Raw genomic sequence first — 20,367 nt, 5'->3', positions numbered from 1 at the left:
TGCTTATAACAGTTACTTTGAATTATTTTTCTGATAAATCCAACATCCTGTTGCTCTCAAAGGCAGTTTCTATTGCCTATTTTCCCAATGTTTGGGTCATACTTTCCTGTTTCCTTGCATGCCTCATAATTTTTTGTTAGAAACTGGATATTTTATTTTATATTTTAAAAATTTAAACAGTTTATTTTCTATGGGGATATAGCCAATTAACAGTTTTGTGATAGTTTCAGTTGAACAGCAAAGGGACACAGGCGTACATATACATGTATCCATTCCCCACAAACTCCCCTCCCATCCAGACTGCCACATAACTTTGATCCAGGTGCTATACATTAAGTCCTTGCTGGTTATACGTTTTAAATATAGAAAGGTGTACAGAAAACGGGACATTTTAGATAATATAGCAACTCTGGGTACTTGTTTCCTCCTCACTCACCAGCCTCACCAGCCTCTTTTATTGCTGCGGGCATGCTTATTTATTTAGTGGCTGACTGGATCACTTTAGTGAAGTTTATCCCCTCCCACCTCCAACCCCCACCCCTTAAATTTCGCTAAACCTCTTCTGAGGTTTATAGAGGTTTATCTGGTATTATAGAAATTCAAGCAGGGCTCTGGGAAATGGAATATTTCCATTTCCAGTTATTTTTGCAACTTTCCTGTACGTTTAAATATATTTCAAGAAAAAGTTCAGAAACTTAAAAAAAAAAATCAGACGAAAGTAGTTGTGAGGAATAAAGCATATAGCGCTTTTACATTTGCTATTTATTCTTTTCCAGTACATCAGTAACAAAACTACTAGTGCTTGTTGCTAGAGACAACTAGAACTGCTTGGTAAGCAACCGCCCAGAGTTCATAGCAAACACGAAGGGAAGTAAAAACAGGAAATAGCCAACAGCCGGCTGCGGCCTGGCACCGGCTCTACTGGAAGGGCGAGTGAGTGGGGTCTCTGGGTCTAACACAGTGCATGTCGGACCATCGGACTTTTATCAAGTGAAACGTTTTTATAGGATGAGAGACGCGTCCAGAGAGAGGAAGGCCAGAGCGCTTGCAGGCTGGATAGGAAAGCCACGTCTGCTTTCAGACTTTTGGTTTCTTTTTCTCCATCTTGCCTGCGGAGTTTCAGGCGTCGGAGTTAAGTCTGGGCTGCCGCCAGAGGAGTGCCTAGCCGCAGGCCGGACGGTAGGTGCGCCCCCCACCCCACCCCCGACCCTCCCACGCTGCCTCCAGAGCTCCCTCGGACCGGCGCTTCCTGGCCCTGCGCCTGGGCGGGGGCGTGGGGCCGGGGGCAGGGGCGGGGTGGGACTTCTAGCGGGTGACTCAGTCCTGTAGAGATACATATATATATATATAATGTTCATGAATTTTTAAGTTTTTAATTGGAGGACAATTGCTTTACAATGCTGTGTTGGTTTCTGCGGAACAACAGCCGAGAATCAATAGGGCATCCGCTCCTTCTCGAGCTTCGCCCCACCCTCCAGGCCCCCATCCCAGCCCTCTAGGGCTTCGCAGAGCCTGGGGCCGAGCTCCGGTGCCAAGCAGCAGCTTCCCGCTAGCTGTTTTACGCATCGCAGGGTACAAACGGCAATGCCCCTCTCTCGGTTCCTCCCGCCCTCTCCTTCCCCGCATAGATCTGTTGTCTTCGCTTTGCCCCCTGGGCCCCAGACCGGCGGGAGCGCCCCGCGCCCCCAGTTCTCTGGAGCCCGATTCTCTGAGTCTCCCAGCATCCCAGGTACCGTCTGGGCGCGGGATCGCCCAGACCCAGAGACTCGCCCAGCAATGAAGCCGCAGAACCGCAACTTTGGTGGCAGATCCCCAGGGTCTTGTAAACTTTGCTTAAGGACATCCCGAGGGTTGCTCCTTTCCGGGCGTGACCTGATGAAAAGTTTGGCAGCCTTCCTTTGAAAAAGTTGATGAGAACTGGGACTTTCTGTGGCGTAGTACGTGTCTCCGCGGAAACGACTGGTAGGACGGGAATTTTTACTCTTTTGAAATAGCCTGGTGAAGTAGGTTAGGGCTGCTGTTTCCTGAAGCAGTGTGTGATGTGTGTTTTGGCAAACTGGAAGAACAGCTTGCCTTAGGGAAGTTCGCAATGGCTGACTGATAAGACTTTTTGCAGAGCCTTGAAATAAACTTGTTTCTACCTCCCCTGCTTTTTCCCTTAAAAGGAACTGGGGAATGCCTGGTCAGGGCATATATTTTTTTAGATATTAACAGTGGAAGGCAATAGAACAAAGGCCACTGAAATTCAGAACAAGTTTTCAGTTGAAGGTTACAGGAAGTAAGTTCAAGGACGCCAAAGTTCTCCAACAGTTTCATTTGTTGACATTTGAAATTTGTTTACACGTTGAGACCAGAGCCAATAGGGAGCTTGTTGGACACCAACAAAACATGGTTTAAAACTAAGGGCTCTGAGGGTTGACCCGCTTCAGGTAAGAGATTTCAGATACGATAAACGGAGTTCTGGGTAATTTCCCTTCAGTGGTTCCCCTGAATAGTCTTTAAAAAGTTTCTTTGGAAAAAAAAAAAAAAGAAGTTTCTTTGGGAGAGCCAAAAAAAAGAAACTTGGCCTAACTCCAACACTTAAAAAAGAAAAAATACTCGAGTTTGTAAGGGAATTTTTGAATGTTTGCCCTACAGAAGTTGCATTTTTAGTGTGAACACTTGTTCTATTTATAGCTTCTGGATTGGACATCCTGATTAAAATGGCTTTTCCTAGGGACTTCATGTTTTATATTTGAAAGTGACATTTGCACTTCATTTAACACTGCTATTTATCATCTGGAACCCGCTCTGGAAGGTGAATCCACCTGCAGGCCTGCAGGGGCCCCTTGCCTCTGTCCCCTGGGAATCTTGTACAACTGGGGTGTTGTGGGGCGATAGTCGTGGGTAGTTTTTCTGAGCTATGGCAGTGGACTTGTTCACAACTGTAAAGGAAGTATAGGTTTGGTCCCTGGGGCGACCTCAAGTCCCATTACCAGCAACGGCCATGCCCACTGTTGTCTTGGCTTGGGACAGGTAATCCCCAGGCCCCCCCCAACCCCCCGCCCAACGCCAGGTGGGTTCTTTGCCCACACACGGGAGAGTCTACTGTCTGGAGAGACAGCATGTGATGTGCACCTGTAGAGTTTTTAAGGTGTGGAGGCAAAGAGTTCTGGAGCAGGAAGTTTGGTTTGGGCTGTGGTCTCTGTCAGGCTGCCAGGCAGGAAGCCCTCAGGAGCTTAATGCTTGCCGTGGAAGCCGCCACAAGCGTCAGATGCTGTCCTCCAGTTTCTGTTCTGTCCCGAGTGTAGTAAGTTCCATTCAGAGAGAATGTTGGTAAGTCCAGTTTGTTCATAAGTCCAATGAAGTTAGCCTAGGTACCCAACTAACACAGTTGGCTGTACAGTGGTGGTGGTGGTTTAGTCGCTAAGTCGTGTCTGACTCTTGCGAACCCTTGGACTGTAGCCTGCCAGGCTCCTCTGTCCTTGGGAATTCTCCAGGCAAGAATACTGGAGTGGGTTGCCATTTCCGTCTCCATTGCTATACAGTACTGTACTGTATTAGGTGTACAATACTTTTCAAACAAATAATACCTAACAAACACAAAACCAAAGCTTTCTGTTTTGTTTTTCCTCTGGGGTAAATGATAGAGTCATTCATCTTTTTTCTTCTTTGGTTTTTTAAAATCATCCATCCCCCAGTTTCTTCTTCTTCTTTTTTTTAATTTGTATTTTTTATGATGGGCCAAGAATTCTCTTACTTTTTGTTTTTCTTTTTAATTTTGACCACACTGAATGGCATTTGGGATCTCATTCCTCGACCAGGGATCGGGATGATCTCAGGTGGCCTCAGCCTGCGTTGACTTGTAGGGGTGCTTCTGTTCCCCGGCCAGAGGCTGAGGCCAGGTCACAGCAATGAGAGCACCACATCCAAGCCGCCTGACCAGTGCTCAGTGACAAGACCCTGCTCCTTTGGTTTTGAGGAAAAGAATTCCCACAAAGACAGAAAGTAATGAAACAAGTTAAATATTTATTAGGAGGAGAAAGAGTACCATATGTGTGAATAGATGCACGGGCAGACTCAGAATGAGAGTCCCTGAATCTTGCCCTTGGCAATTTTAATCACGTTTAGGAGGCATTTCTTCTGGTTTTCCTTTGGCCAATTATTTTGATTTGCCTGGTTCAGAGTCTGTATTTGGTATATCTCAAGATCCTCCTCCCATGCGTGTGCATGCATTCTAAGCTAAAATAGATTCTACCGCAGAAGTGTTTGGGTGGAGTATCTCTTGGTCTTCTTCCCTTTTGACCTCTAAGGAGCCTTTCTGCACATGTATAGTCTAAGAGGTCTCCTGACTTTGAGAATGAGAAATGTGTGGCCTGCACAGGGCCCAGCCTCCTCGATGTCTTTTTTTTTAAGGACTAAGTGATATCGTTTATACAGTAAACATTATACTAGTCTATTCAGGAGATTTATGTGGGCTGGAATCATTCAGGAAGCCTCAAGGAATAGAGAAACCTGAATTAGAAATCTGAGTTAGGCTTTGAGAAAAGTTTGCCTGCGTGCTCAGTCATGTCCAGCTCTTTGCAACCCTTTGGACTGTACCTGCCAGGCTACTCTGCCCATGGAATTTCCCAAGCAGTAATACTGGAGTGGGTTGTCATTTCCTTCTCCAGAGGATATTCCTGACCCAAGGATGGAACCCACGTCTCTTGAATCTCCTTCATTGGCAGGTGGATTCTTTACTACTATGCCACCTGGGAAGCTGGAGAAATGTTTAGATATTAATTTGTAGAGGTGGAGAGTAAAGAGGACATTCCAGATGGAGGTAAACATTCTTGCAAAGTTATAGAGTTTGGACAGAGATTAAAGTATTAGGGAAGGAGTGGGGAACAGTCCAGCTAAATGTAGGGGTTTACCTGCTATGTAAGCGTCCTGTGGCTGCCCTCAGCCTTCCTTTCTTAATTGTCCTGCTCTTCTTGTCTTAGAGTTTCTGTTCACAGGGAATGAATCTCCTATCACTTTACCCATCTCCCTCCTGCTTCAGAACCCAAGCCTCTTGCATTGAAAGTGCAGAGTCATAAACAGTGGACCTTCAGTGATGTTCCAGGAAAACATTTTAAATCTTACAGTAGAGTACTTTGAAAGTGTAGTAGTACAGTAAATAGCTGGCCTTCAGGGGCTGGCATCCAGTGAATGGACTGCTGTATTGGGTACAGTGTGTGTCCTCCGTCACTCAGTCGGTCTGACTCTTTGTGACACCATGGGCTATAGCCACCAGGCTCCACTATCCATGGACTTTTCCAGGCAAGGATACTGGAGCAGGTTGCCATTTCCTACTCCAGGGAAGCTTCTCAAACCAAACAATTGAACCCGCATCTCCTGCATTGGTTGGCGGATTCTTTACCACTGAGCCAACAGTGAAGCCCCTATGGGGCCTCACCCAGTTCTTAAACAACAGCATTGTTACCTCATAGAATTGCAAAATCTTCCTTTCACAAGCTCTGTCTCCTGGATCTGACAACCAGGTTCTAAGCATGTTTCTTAGTCTACCACCATCTCCATCGTGCATCCTTGTAGGTTATGTAAGGCTGAGTAGGCGTGACGCAAGTGCAGGCCTGCTGCGGCCCTGTAATGCTGACCAGTCTGCTCAAGGCCGAGGAGGGTAAACTTGGCCGTCCTGGCCAGGACTCCACTACAACTGAATGTAGATGAATAGGAGCACACCGCATATGACAGTACTCAAGAAGAAAGTAAGTAAGGGAGGGGAGATAATTTTGGATGCTTGCACTCTAGGGGATGTCTGCCCTACTGAAAATTTGCTTTGGTTCAGGAGGAGTGGGCCACTGCACTAAGTGGTTTTCCCTAGTGACTCTGCTCATGTTTCAGTACAGTTAGATGATTCATCATCTCCTTTTCGTCTAGATTCTTTCTCCTTCTGGGATTCTTCCATACCCCCATTTTCTGCAGCCCGGATCCGGCTATTGTGAATCAGAGAAGTGACGTGAAGTTATGTTGAAACTTGTAGGAGTTTCCATGAGAGTCATGGGACTGAGCTTCATCAAAGAACTTTATAAGATATACCTTCTAATTTTATGTCATTTTATAATTGAGATCAACTATAGTTTGTGGGCAATTTGCTATAATTGAAATGTATGATTGGGAAGCCAAATATAATAATTTTTTAATGCATCATCTTAGCCACTGATGGGCTTCCCTGGTGACTCAGTTGGTAAAGAATCTGCCTGCAATGTGGGAGACCTGGGTCGGTAAGATCCCCTGGAGAAGGGCATGGCAGCCCACTCCAGTATTCTTGCCGGAAGAATCCCCATGGACAGAGGGGCCTGGCGGGCTACAGTCCACAGGGGTTGCAAAGGGTTGACACGACTGAGCGACTAAGCACAGCATAGCCACTGATACATTATGTATTTTCATATACATAATGTATCAGTGGTTAAAAGTATGCATTAAATATTAAAGTTAAAAAATGAAACATATGAAAAATTAAAAGTGCACAATAAATAATTCCAAATTGGAATGCATTTATGCTTCTGCTTCAGTACATGGTCTTCTAGACTGTTTCTGTAGCATTCCAGAAATCAGGACCCACGTGATGATCTGTTACTAAACATGTCATTTTAAATATTGGGCACAAAATGGCATTTTGTGCACTATCTTAGGGTTAACATGCCTATGGATGGAGAAAAGCTGCTTTTGTTATATTGGCTGCTCAAACTGCCACACACGGAGCCCCCATCCACAGGTTCTGTACACGGATGGAGGAGAAGGAGGGTGGGGCCTGTGCTGTTCAGCGTGGATGCTCTGAACTCCTATAACATGGTCAGGATCATGTAGCCTTTTCTTCCATATCTCTTTAGAAGCTTCTGGATGACTCTCTCAGGCACTTCATCTTCATGTCTCTGGGGATTCCCAGACACCTCCCAGACACATTCCCAGAAAGTTCCAGATTTGCATGATGCTTTCTGCACCTGGCAAGGCAGGCTTCTCCACATTGCTGCTCAGTTGTGTTGTATTGCTGGGAAGTTACATATGCTTGCCTGCTGTGGCTCAGTGAACATGACCTTGCTTTCAGGCCATGCCATGAGCAAAGTGATACAAAGAAGGGAATATTAAGTGTATCTGTCCTGAAATAGGTTTAAGTATGCCGGGAACCAGTCACACTGGCAGTTACGCTACTGGGAACGTTGCGTGCTTTTGATACCAGATGGTTTGTGGGCAAGGCTGGCATTCTGTGAGAAACAGTGAAAAGCCTGATAAAGAGACACTTCACTGTCACCTACTGGGGCTATGCTGGGTGCCACAAAGCTTGGTATACATACTATGGTGATGGAACAAAGGAGCTACTGACCAAGTCTGGGTGAGTTCTTCCCAGAAAAGCTTTACACGTAGGAGACGCTTCAGCTGGCCCTGCAAGCTGAGCATGGTTTTGCCAGGTAATCCAGGCAAAGGTGCAAAGGCGTGGGTAAGAACTCCTTGTTGAGGTTGGTTTGAAGCTGAATGTGCCAGGTGTGTGTTAATGAGAGGTAAAGGCAGGTGCCAGACCAGGAAGGGTCTTGAATACAAAGGAGATTGGAACCTGCTATGGGACATGAGGAGTCATTGAAAGGTCTGAATTTAGGAAAGTGCTTTGGTCCAAGCACGAACTTCAGAAAGTTCCTTCTGATAGATCTCTTTGGAGATGGGGAGGCCACAGGCAGGAGGAACAGACAGGCCAGCGTGAGAGATGGATGCTAGGGCACCTCCTCCTTTAAGAAGCAGGTACAGAAAGAGTGCTGAGGGGTTGGAGAAGGTTAGAGGGAGACAGTGTGAAATGTAGTGGTGTGAAGTCAGCCAAGGGAGAAGAGTTGCAAGGAAGGGTATCAGAATGCTTGGGTAAAAATAGACTTCCCTGTGACCATGGATTTGGCCACTAGGAGGCTACCGCGGCCTCTGGAAGAGCACCATCAGATGAGGACACTAGGGTGAGGCGAGTGAGGCACTCATTTCAGGCCCATCATTTAGGGGGTGTGAAAAATCAAGATAAATAATATTTTAACACAAGATTTTGAAAAAATTGACATGAATGCCAAAAATCCATGATGAAGAAATGATCAGAATTCTCAACAAAGACAGTATCCACATTATTGATGTTTCCTTTGTTTCAAGTTCAGTATGGCACCGAGTGTCACTGTGTGAAGGATGTGGGGTGGAGGGGATGCCAGTGGAGGCATCTTGAGTGAATTGAGACACTGTAGGACCTGGGGCACGCCTTGCAGGCTCTCCCTTTCTGAGATCCCAGCTTCACATGAAAGGAAAAACAGTGAAAGACTGGTTAAGTCTAGGGGATCTCAGGCTGAAGGAGTTTTTTGTTTTCTTTATTTTTTAAGGTCGAAGAGACTGAACATGTTTACAAGCTGAAGGAGGAGGAGTCCCTGAAAGTAGAGAGAGGTTGATGAAAGGGTGGAGACAAGAGGGCAAATGGGGAGTGGATGGCCCAGGAAGGTGTGGGACAGCAGGGGAAGGTGGAAGGTTGCAAGAGCTCACTCGATCAACTGCAGGGTCAGTCAATGAGAAGTGGCTCCAGTGTGTGGTGTTTGGACAGAAGAAAGCTGTGAGGGTGGAAGGGGGTGAAGGGGCTTTTGAAAGGAACTGACCGCAGTCCTGAAATAGCATGCCAAGCAGCAGTAAGGGGCCAGCTGATGTTGAAAACCACAAGAGTGTGGGATGATTTTCCCCTCCACTCAGCACGGCTTCTACTCTAATAAATCTGTGAGTGGTGGACGCTCGCCATCTGAGGATGGGATACTGGCATGACCATCCCGGTTCGCCGATGAGGGGTTTCGTGGACAATGGAAATTTTAGTGCTCAAACTGGAAAGTTCTGGCATGCCAAGGGATGGCAGAGCTGGCAGGGAGGAGGCAAAAGGGCAAGAGAATTGAGGTGCTAGCCAGAAAAGGGTTTGTAGCCCTTGCTTCTAGGTCCTATCTGGGGAGCTAAGAAAGTGAGGCCGTTGCCTTGAAGCGGATTCTGAAACTGTTCACTCATTCAAATGCTAATTGAGTGCTTCCTAGGAGTCAGGCACTGGGGTCTGTGCAGAAACTTTAACCACGAAGAGGGCAACAATGTTCTCATGGATATCCTTCTGTCAGTTGGCGTCAGTTGGCGCTCAGGACCCCGTCTCACTTAGGTCTAGAGAGTGGAAAACCACAAACTGCATTTCTTAGACTCCTCTACAACCAGGATGTGAATTAAGGTACATGTGGGCAGGAAATGTAAACAAGTGGAGGAGGGACCAAGTAGCTGGCTGCTTTTGTTGGTTTCCCTGCTGGCAAGCCTGGCGGTTCGAGCAGCACATTGTTAAGTCCAGTCACCAGCTGTGGGGACAGAGGAGGCAGATGGGGGGGCTGATTGACCCTCTGATCTTGGGATCACTGACTGAGCTGTTTCTTTTTTTTAAATTTCCTTATTTTATTTTTGGCTGTGCTGGGTCTTCCTTGCTGGATGCGGGCTTTCTCCAGTTGTGGTGAGCGGGGGCTACTCTCTGTCGTGGTGTGCAGGCTCCTCATTGCAGCGGCTTTTCTTGTTACAGAGCAGGGCTCTAGGGCACATAGGCTTTAGTCGTTACAGCACGTGGGATTAGCTGCTCCTCAGCCTGTGGGATCTTCCCGGACCAGGGATCGAACCCATATTCTCTGCATTGGCAGGAAGATTCTTAACCACTAGGCCGCCAGGGGAGCCCCGAGGTGTTCTTCAGCTCTATGCTACTGTTGACAGCCTCTTGCGTCCTCACTGCCTTGGCCAAGACGAGGTCTTTCTGGGAGCCCTGGGAGTCTTTCTCAGAAGCTGTTAGGAGACCATTCCTCAAGCCCTTACAGCCCTTTTGTAAGCACCTGTTTCCACCTATATCAATGTTTTTCTACTCAAAACACCTGGATTGGTTTCTTCTTCTAGAAGCTGACAGCCTTTCCCTTTCCGTTAACCAGTGGAAAGGAACCCTCATGACTTACATCTGCTTTATTTGGTGTATTCAGTGATCACTCGCAACTAGTTGAGAAGTGAAACTGGAACTGCTCTGACTCTGAAGGTGGGGAACAGTTTGTACCATTGTGGAAATTTTGTGTGGGTGAGGAAACGAAGGAGAGACAGTCATTAAATTAAAATTTGCCAGAGAGGGGGTGACAGAAAGGGGAATTCCATAAAAATTCTAGAAACACACACAGAGCTGCCAGTTTTGCCCTGCTGGGAAAGGTGAATTGACTTAAGACAGTCGGTGTGAAAGAACACTAACAGAAGTCTCGGTCAGTCGGGAGGGCTGGGTGTTTGAAAGGAGGAAAGAGAAAGAACTGGGCTTGGACAGCTCCTTGTCTCTGAGTGAGGTGAAGCCATTGACTTCAGAGGTGGTGTGTGGTGCTGAACTAGGAAGCTCAGGCAGGACGGGGCTGGTAAGTAATGAGCACCCTCCTTTCACCAAGAACTCATTCTACCTGCCACTCCCCTCCCCATCCCTTCCACCCTATCTTTTAAAAAAATGTATTTATTTATTTTTGGCTGTGCTGGGTCTTCATTGCTGACTTTTCTCTTGTTTCGGAGAGCAGGGACTATTCTCCGATGGCTGTGCATGGGCCTCTCATTGAGGTGGCTTTTCCTATCGCAGAGCATGGGCTCTCCGGCACTTGGGCTTCAGTAGTTGGGACATGTGGACTCCGAAGCTGCAGCTCCCGGGCTCTGGAGCGCAGGCTCAATAGTTGTGGCACAGGGGCTTAGCTGCTTCGTGGAATGTGAGATATTCCCAGATCAGGGATCAAATCCGAGGCTCCTGCATTGGCAGGCAGATTCCTTACCACTGAGATGCCAGGGAAGCCCCCCTTCTACCCTATCTCTTGAATCATGTTAAATAAAATCAGACTTGTTCTTTTTGATGGTAACTTTGGGATGCTTCTAGGCTTTCTTGTTCTGAGGATTGTCTATGTACACACCAAAAAAGCTCTGAAGGCATTTTCAATGCTATGAGATAGTTTCTATATGGCATGCTCTGGTTGTTTTTATGCAGTGCTTGTTAACTGAACTGGTAAGTGTTAAATGTAGTAGAGAGAGAGGAAACTCCTGTTTTTGGCTCAAGAACGCATAAGGTTTCCTTTTGGCTAATTATTGTCTTCTAATTTTATTGCACTGTGGTCAGAGAATGTGGTCAGAGGTGTATGTATTTTACTGTCTGTACATCTATTGCTGAGCTTTTGTAGTAAAATATTACAAATTTAGTCACTTCCCCTCTGTATTTTTATCTAGTGATGTTCTGTTATTCCCACAACAGAAACCACTTTTCTGTGTTAATTATTTATTATTACTATATGTTTTAATATTTTTAATACACATATCCCTAAACAATATGTGGTATTGTTACTAACATTTAGGGTCTTAATGTAAGCTGAGAGTGCTCAGCATGTGTGCATGCTCAGCCACTCAGTCATGTCCAGCTCTTTTGCTACCCCGTGGACTGTAGCCTACCAGGCTCCTCTGTTCATAGGGTTTCCCAGGCAAGAATACTGGTGTGGGTTCCCATTTCCTTCTCCAGGGGATCTTCCCAATCCAGGGATTGAACCTGCGCGTCTTGTGGCTCCTGCGTTAACAGGTAGATTCTTTACCGCTGCACCACCTGGGAAGCCCCAAATTATTACCGACATTTAAGATCTTCAGTTCAGTTCAGTGCAGTCGCTCAGCCGTGTCCGACTCTGCGATCCCGTGAACCATAGCACGCCAGGCCTCCCTGTCCATCACCAACTCCCAGAGTTTACCCAAACTCATGTCCATTGACTTGGTGATGCCATCTAACCATCTCATCCTCTGTTGTCCCCTTCTCCTCTTGCCCTCAATCTTTCCCAGCATCAGGGTCTTTTCAAATGAGTCAGCTGTTTGCATCAGGTGGCCAAAATTTTGGGGTTTCAGCTTCATCAGTCCTTCCAATGAACACCCAGGATTGATCTCCTTTAGGATGGACTGGTTGGATCTCCTTGCAGTCCAAGGGACTCTCAAGAGTCTTCTCCAACACCACAGTTCAAAAGTGTCAATTCTTCGGCACTCAGCTTTCTTTATAGTCCAACTCTCACATCCATACATGACTACTGGAAAAATCATAGCCTTGACTAGATGGACCTTTGTTGACAAAGTAATGTCTCTGCTTTTTAATATGCTATCTAGGTTGGTCATAACTTTCCTTCCAAGGAGTAAGCATCTTTTAATTTCATGGCTGCAATCACCATCTGCAGTGATTTTGGAGCCCCTTAAAATAAAGTCAGCCACTGTTTCTACTGTTTCCCCATCTATTTCCCATGAAGTGATGGGCCCAGATGCCATGATCTTAGTTTTCTGAATGTTGAGCTTTAAGCCAACTTTTTCACTCTCCTCTTTCACTTTCATCAAGAGGGTCTTTAGTTCTTCTTCACTTTCTGCCATAAGGCTGGTGTCATCTGCATATCTGAGGTTATTGATATTTCTCCCAGAAATCCTGATTCCAGCTTGTGCTTCATCCAGCCCAGCGTTTCTCATGATGTATTCTGCATATAAGTTAAATAAGCAGGGTGACAATATACAGCCTTGATGTACTCCTTTTCCTATTTGGAACCAGACTGTTGTTCCATGTCCAGTTCTAACTGTTGCTTCCTGACCTGCATACAGGTTTCTCAAGAGGCGGGTCAGGTGGTCTGGTATTTCCATCTCTTTCAGAATTTTCAACAGTTTATTGTGACCCACACAGTCGAAGGCTTTGGCATAGTAAATAAAGCAGAAATAGATGTTTTTCTGGAACTCTCTTGCTTTTTCAATGATCCAGCGAATGTTGGCAATTTGATCTCTGGTTCCTCTGCCTTTTCTAAAACCAATTTAAACATCTGGAAGTTTATGGTTCACGTATTGCTGAAGCCTGGCTTGGAGAATTTTGAGCATTACTTTACTAGCGTGTGAGATGAGTGCAGTTGTGTGGTAGTTTGAGCATTCTTTGGCATTGCCTTTCTTTGGGATTGGAATGAAAACTGGCCTTTTCCAGTCCTGTGGTCACTGCTGAGTTTTCCAAATTTGCTGACATATTGAGTGCAGCACTTTGACAGCATCATCTTTCAGGATTTGAAATAGCTCAACTGGAATTCCATCACTTCCACTAGCTTTGTTTGTAGTGATACTTCCTAAGGCCCACTTGACTTCACATTCCAGGATTTCTGACTCTAGGTGAGTCATCACACGATATGATATGCATGCTTTAACAACTTTTTGCTTTAGCAAAAATATTTGTTTTATTTTTTGTCTGTTTGTGAGATTCATTCATAGTTTTTCATTTTTCATGGCTGTATTGTATTTTACAAAGGACTGGGACATTTTATTCAGTCTCTTTTAATAGACTTTTAGGTGGTTACCATTATTTTGCAGTAAGATTTACTGATGGTTGGAACATTATGTACATGTCTTGGTATATCTAAGAATTTTAAAAGCGTATTCATTTAGGAATAAAATTTTCATTTCATAGAGTAATGTATGCTTTCATCTTTACCAAGTATTGCCAACTTGTTCTTTAAAGTGACCAAGTCAATTTATAATTCCTCTAGCAATGTGTAAAGTTTCTAATTTCACTATATTTTCTCTGACATGTAGTAACAGATTTGACCAGTGTGAAATAATATCTCACTGTAGTTTAAATTTGCATTTCTCTGAATACTATTTTGCCTTCAATATCTTTTCATATGGTTTGTGGCTGTTTGGGGTTTCTTCTTCTGGGAATTGCCTATTGCCTATTTTCCCCTTGGGTTGCTTATCATATGCTTACTGATTTGCAGAAATGCTTTCCATATTCTGGCTACGTCTTACAAAATCACTTTTGTATTTGTAGGTTATAATAAGGTTCTTGAAGAATCTTTTCTAGACATTTTATGTCCAGGACTTTAGTACTTGTGGAATGGGCTTGTGAATGGGTTGTAAATGGTCTGAGCAAAGGATCCCAGTTTATCATCTTTGTGTGTATGGAGAACTAGTTGTCTCAGCACCATTTCTGGACATGAATGTCCTTTCCTCCTGATTTACAGGACCACCTTAGTCATCACTGTGTGGATTTATTTCTGAGTTCTCATCTGTGTATTGGTTGTTCTGTTACCTATTCCTGTGTCATATTACTATACATTTGTAGTAAATCTTAATATCTGGTAAGGCAGCTTCATTCAACTGGTTGTTCTTAAAGCTTGTACTGGTTATTCTTGGCCCTTCTTCTCCATATAAGCTTAAAAATCAGCTTGCCATGGTCCATGGCAAAATTTTTTCGGTGTTTGATTGGACTTAAATTTATACAAATTCATTTGGGAATTGATATCCTGATGATATTGAATCTTCTGTCCATGATTATGATACATTTCTTTAGTTATCTTTGTCTTAACTGAAGTCTTCCTTAAAGTTTTATAATTTCTTGTTTAATGTCTTGTGTATCTTTTGAGAGATTTTTTCTGTATACCATATAACTTTTGCTGCTTTTGTAGATGGTATCTTTTTAAAAAAATTTACATTTTCTTCCTATTTTTTGCTAGTGGATAGAGATATAATTGACTTTCCTTTATTAACCATATATCTCCAAGCCTTAACCTCTTATGAATTCTAGCATTTTGTCTGTTGGTATACTTGGGTTTCCTATGTATAAACTCTTATTGCCTGTGAAGATTGATAGTTGGTTCTTTGGTTCCTATGCTTATGCTCTAATTAAAGTTTTTTCTTATTTCAGTGCTAAGCTCTGTCCTCTCGTACAGTGTTGAATAGAAGGGGTGATCATGCTTGTCTTGAGCCTCATTTTTAAGGGAATGTTGCTAACATGTCACCACTAAGCATAATATTTGCTGCTGACTTTTCTTTTTCTCATATTAATAATTACTGTTAAACTATTTATAAATTGCTGCCTCATAAGTCCCTTGCTTTAGATCCATAGATCATTGATTTTAGAGAACTCACATATTTATTATATTCAATCTCCATACTCACAAGCAAGGTAAAACTGTCCATTTATCTAGGTCTTTATTAATGTCTTTCCAATAATGTTTTTTAATTTTTTTTCTGTTAATGTTTTGCGTATCTTTGTTAGACTCACTCCTACATGTTCTCTGTTTTTATACTATTGTATATGGCTCATCTTAAACAGCTTATCACTGTGGTTTTTAGCTGTTTTTTCCTTTTGCCTTCCTACAAGTGTACATGCTCAACTGTATATTTGAGCAAACATTTTTTATGTTTTCTTTAGGATTTCGGTGTGTATTATAGTCATTTTTTTCAGATTATCTAGTGCACAGTTTCTCAGTTTTGGCACTGTTTCACTTAGGGCTGAATAATTCTTCGTTGAGGGGAATATGCATTGTGTAATATTTAGCAGCATCCCTAGCCTCTGTCTTGTAGATGCCAATAGCCCCACCTGGTTATGATAACCAAAAATGTCTCAAATTGACCAAAAATTGTCAAATGTCCCTGAAGAGCAAAACTGCCCCTGATTAAGAACCATTGAGTTGGCCTGTCAAATTTCAAAAATTTCCCTTATCTTCGTGAACCTTTGAAGATACTTTTTTTTTCTGTTTTTATTTTTTAAATTAATTATTTTAATTGGAGCCTAATTACTTTACAGTATTGTGGTGGTTTTTGCCATACACCGACATGAATCAGCCACGGGTGTACATGTGGCCCCCGTCCTGAACCCCGCTCCCGCCTCTCTCCCCATCCCATCCCTCAGGGTTGTCCCAGTGCACTGGCTTTGAGTGCCTTGTTTCATGCATTGAACTTGGACTGGTCATCTATTTCACATATGGTAATATACATGTTTCAATGCTCTTCTCTCAAATCATCCCACCTTCGCCTTCTCCCACAGAGTCCAAAAGTCTGTTCTTTATATCTGTGTCTCTTAATGTCTCACATATAGGGTCAGTGTTACCATCTTTCTAAATTCCATCAGTCAGTTCAGTTCAGTTTAGTGGCTCAGTCCTGTCTGACTCTTTGCGACCTCATGAATCGCAGCAGCCAGGCCTCCCTGTCCATCATCAACTCCCAGAGTTTACTCAAACCCATGTCCATTGAGTCGGTGATGCCATCCAACCATCTCGTCCTCGGTCGTCCCCTTCTCCTCCTGCCCCCAACCCCTCCCAGCATCAGGGTCTTTTCCAATGAGTCAACTCTTCACATGAGGTGGCCAAAGTATTGGAGTTTCAGCTTCAGCATCAGTCCTTCCAATGAACACCCAGGATTGATCTCCTTTAGGGTGGACTGGTTGGATCTCCGTGCAGTCCAAGGGACTCTCAAGAGTCTTCTCCAACACCACAGTTCAAAAGCATCAATTTTTCGGCGCTCAGCTTTCTTCACAGTCCAACACTCACATCCATACATGACCACTGGAAAAACCATAGCCTTGACCAGATGGACCTTTGTTGGCAAAGTAATGTCTCTCCTTTTTAATATGCTATCTAGGTTGGTCATAACTTTCCTTCCAAGGAGTAAGCATCTTTTAATTTCATGGCTGCAGTCAGCATCTGCAGTGACTTTGGAGCCCCCCAAAATAAAGTCTGACAATGTTTCCACTGTTTCCCCATCTATTTCCCATGAAGTGATGGGACCAGATGCCATGATCCTAGTTTTCTGAATGTTGAGCTTCAAGCCAACTTTTTCACTCTCCTCTTTCACTTTCATCAAGAGGCTTTTTAGTTCCTCTTCACTTTCTGCCATAAGGGTGGTGTCATCTGCATATCTGAGGTTATTGATATTTCTCCCAGCAATCCTGATTCCAGCTTGTGCTTCATCCAGCCCAGCGTTTCTCATGATGTACTCTGCATAGAAGTTAAATAAGCAGGGTGACAGTATACAGCCTTGACGTACTCCTTTTCCTATTTGGAACCAGTCTGTTGTTCCATGTCCAGTATTACCTGTTGCTTCCTGACCTGCATACAGGTTTCTCAAGAGGCAGGTCAGGTGTTCTGGTATTCCCATATATATGCGTTAATATACTGTATTAATGTTTTTCTTTCTGACTTACTTCACTCTGTATAATAGGCTCCAGTTTCATCCACCTCATTAGAACTGATTCAAATGTGTTCTTTTTCTTTGTTGAGTAATATTCCATTGTGTATATGTACCACAGCTTTCTTATCCATTCATCTGCCAAATGGACATCTAGGTTGCTTCCATATCCTGGCTATTGTAAGGAGCGCTGTGATGAACATTGGGGTGCACGTGTCTCTTTCAGTTCTGGTTTCCTTGGTGTGTATGCCCAGTGATGGGATTGCTGGGTCATATGGCAGTTCTATTTCCAGATTTTTAAGGAATCTCCACACTGTTCTCCATAGCGGCTGTACTCGTTTGCATTCCCACCAACAGTGTAAGAGGGCTCCCTTTTCTCCACACCCTCTCCAGCATTTATTGCTTGTAGACTTTTGGATAGCAGCCATCCTGACTGGCATGTAATGGTACCTCATTGTGGTTTTGATTTGCATTTCTCTGATAATGAGTGATGTTGAGCAGAAGATACTTATTTTTAAACTCTTTCAGATACAGATTCCTAGTATGTGAGTTTCACTTGTCTGCTGTCATAGTGCTTTTTGTGTTTATGCAGGTGATTTTTAATCATGAACTCACCTTCAGCAGAATGTATGTCTCATATCCTCTGGGTTGGGAAGGTGACCTTATGGGGGTGGCTTGGGCTTTGCCTCTCAAGACCTTATTGAACTTCCTTAGTCTGAAAGTGGTTTTTATGTTAATTTCTTGGTTTGGGATGAAAAGAAACTAACAAAGCAGTGAGTATTTGGACTGTAGCCCTACTTCCCCCTTTCATGCTCCCTTCTTTGAAGTGCCAATCACTGCTAGCCTCAGTTCACTGTCCCCAGCACAACGCCAAAACTGCCCCAACAATAAGCACTGGTGTTTTGCTGCATCTGGTTGGCCTGGGTCAGCACAGGATCTGTAGTTTTCCTTTTGATATTTTCTTTGACTATGCCAGATGCTGCCACTGAGTAATTTGGATTTTGCTGCCAAGCTATACTTCTATTAGTAACGAGGGAAGACAGCACGCCAGCTCTCTTGCTGAGTGTGTGTGACTGGCAGAAGGCAGCCTTGGGTGTAACGGCTAGAGGAAACGAACTGAGCCGATAATATTTTAAGAAGCAGTTATCTAATTTTGTTAACTCTTGATGGCATTATTATATCATTGATGGTTATGAATTATAAAAATTACTGTTTTTAAAAAGAGGGAATTGAACATTTCATTTCTAATAGCTCTGTTTGGTTCTTTTTCAGTATATCTAGTGGATGTACATAACATCTCATATCTTTTTTTTTTTTTTTTTTAATAATTTTATTTACTCTTGGCTGTGCTGACTTTTCTCCAGTTGCAGTGTGAGGGAGCTACTCTCTAGATGCTTCTCATCGCAGCGGCTCCTCTTGTGGTAGAGCCCAGCTCCAGGGCGCAGGCCCCATAGTTGTGGCTTAGCTGCTCCACAGGATGTGGAACCTTCCTATCAGGGATCAAGCCTGTGTCCTGGATTCTTTACCACTGAGCCACAAGGGAAGCCCCTCATTTCTTCTTGTGTTTACTTATTTTATACTTTCTAGTGTTGTATAAATATTTTATAGATTAATTTTTAATAATAGCAACTGCAGAACTACGACTTTTAATGAATAGAAAAAGAACGTGCCTTCCTTTTTTGGAAACCAGTAGTTAGGTTTAAAGTCCTCCTGTTAGCCTGTGAGTAGAGTACAGATTTAGCCTCTGCAAAACACATAAAATTAGTATTGAGCTTTCAGATCAGAAAAATAATGAAGTACTCTGAGTACCAGTTTTTCTACTTTGAGTAAACAATCATTTTAAATTTCATTTCTCCAGTTATTCAGAATGGCTGTGTTTAAGTGAGGCTTGGATGAATGAGCATGGGATTGGCACAGACACATTGATACTTATTAACAAGCCTACATTAACTAAAGTGTCTATTTTATTAAAAACTAACCCTTTTAGACTATTGAGAGGAAGGTTAGTGTGAAAGGTATGCATGGATGGCTTATTTTAAAATAAGATATTTAAAATTTTTTAAAAACAAAATTTTAAATAAACATAATTTTGTTAATTTCAGACACTAAAGTACTCATTAATATTTCCATTGGTGGGAACTCTGGAACTCTAGGGAAATTGTGCTTCCTCTAAGAATCTTTCAGTTTTTCTTATTTTTGACAGCAGGGCTATTTAACATCCTATATATCCCTTTTTGCTTTGACTGCCAGGAAGCTCAGGACACATTCAGGGTCTGCTAAAATCTGTTTAGGTCTTTCTGGCCTGCATATTTGCATTGTATTCTTTATCCCTCCACCTCATTTTGACTTTCTAATCTAATTATTTTCCTCCTTGTTCTCATATAAATTTTTTTTCTACTTACGTGTTTGTTGTAAGATGCCTCATCTTTTATAACCCAAGATTGTATATCAGTAAATAAAATAGAATCAGTGTTCCTTTTAGTAAATCCTGCTAGTTTAATACATGTGCACACAAATATGCACCAGTAGTTATCAACCTGTAGTCAGGTTATTTTCCAATTTTTTTTTGCTAAGATTAGCTTTTAATCTGAAATGTTCTCTGCTAGAAACCAATAGGGTATTGTACCAGAATGTAAGCTTATTTAAAATAAAGTATAACTATGAAACTTTAAACAGTGATCCCCATTTAGAACTTAAATTTTGAAAGAAAATAGGTTGAGTTTCAACGGAAGAAGTTAGTAATACACCCATGGCATGAACACCCCACCATTCCCACCCAATTCCTGGATCTTTCCGCAGATCTGCTCAGCTTCCTTTTTTCCACTGATGCAGTCAGCAATGCTAGTGACAATTGCTGTCCCTCAGTGTGTTGTGAGTGTGGGCTTCTGATCCTCCTAAGGGGCTCGGGGTCCAAAGAGGTGATCAAAACTTGGCAAGGCTTATGTTCAGCCATGGTGACAGGTCCTGTGAGCATTCATGATGACACTGTGTAAAGTGCCTGGGACTTTGGGTGGATGGCAGCAGGTGTGAATGAGGGATTTCCAAGTAGGAGAACACCTGGGAAAAAAAGGGTGAGGTAGAGACAGAAACCGGTTTTCTCCCATCATTTTTGACACCTTGCAGAATCCCCTTTGCTAAGATTTGTGTTTGTTCAAGCCTACCAGAAGCTCACCAAAAAGTGGTTAACCCCCATGACCTCAGTTTCTGTGGTCCAGAGAGCAGCCTAGTCACTGGGCTTTTCCTCTGCCCCTCACCATTCACCTGCCACTTCATCATTAATTCCTTAGTAGTGATTTTCCCCTTACCACTCTTCACACTCTGATAAATTCTGATAAAACATGTGGGATTTTTTTTGGAAATAATTTGTCTCTGGTTTCC

The 20,367-nt window shown here is 43.3% G+C and overlaps 1 protein-coding gene across 4 annotated transcripts in view; it reads left to right on the top strand.

The window, feature by feature from the left end:
- The first annotated feature begins 866 nt into the window (after positions 1-866).
- The window catches only part of CFLAR (CASP8 and FADD like apoptosis regulator), a 50,983-nt gene continuing 31,482 nt past the window's right edge, over positions 867-20,367 (top strand). For 2 of the 4 annotated variants that reach the window (XM_061149015.1, XM_061149012.1), the window contains exon 1: positions 867-1,179. The gene's annotated coding sequence lies outside the window, so the exon portion shown is untranslated. Of the gene's footprint in view, positions 1,180-1,840; positions 1,963-10,160; positions 10,419-20,367 lie in introns of those variants that run through there. The other 2 variants (XM_061149014.1, XM_061149013.1) reach the window with 2 other exon arrangements.

The sequence above is a fragment of the Dama dama genome, chromosome 8 (assembly GCF_033118175.1).
Source record: "Dama dama isolate Ldn47 chromosome 8, ASM3311817v1, whole genome shotgun sequence".
In the NCBI taxonomy this organism is placed as follows: Eukaryota; Metazoa; Chordata; class Mammalia; order Artiodactyla; family Cervidae; genus Dama; species Dama dama.
This window is presented reverse-complemented; position numbering and strand designations above follow the sequence as displayed.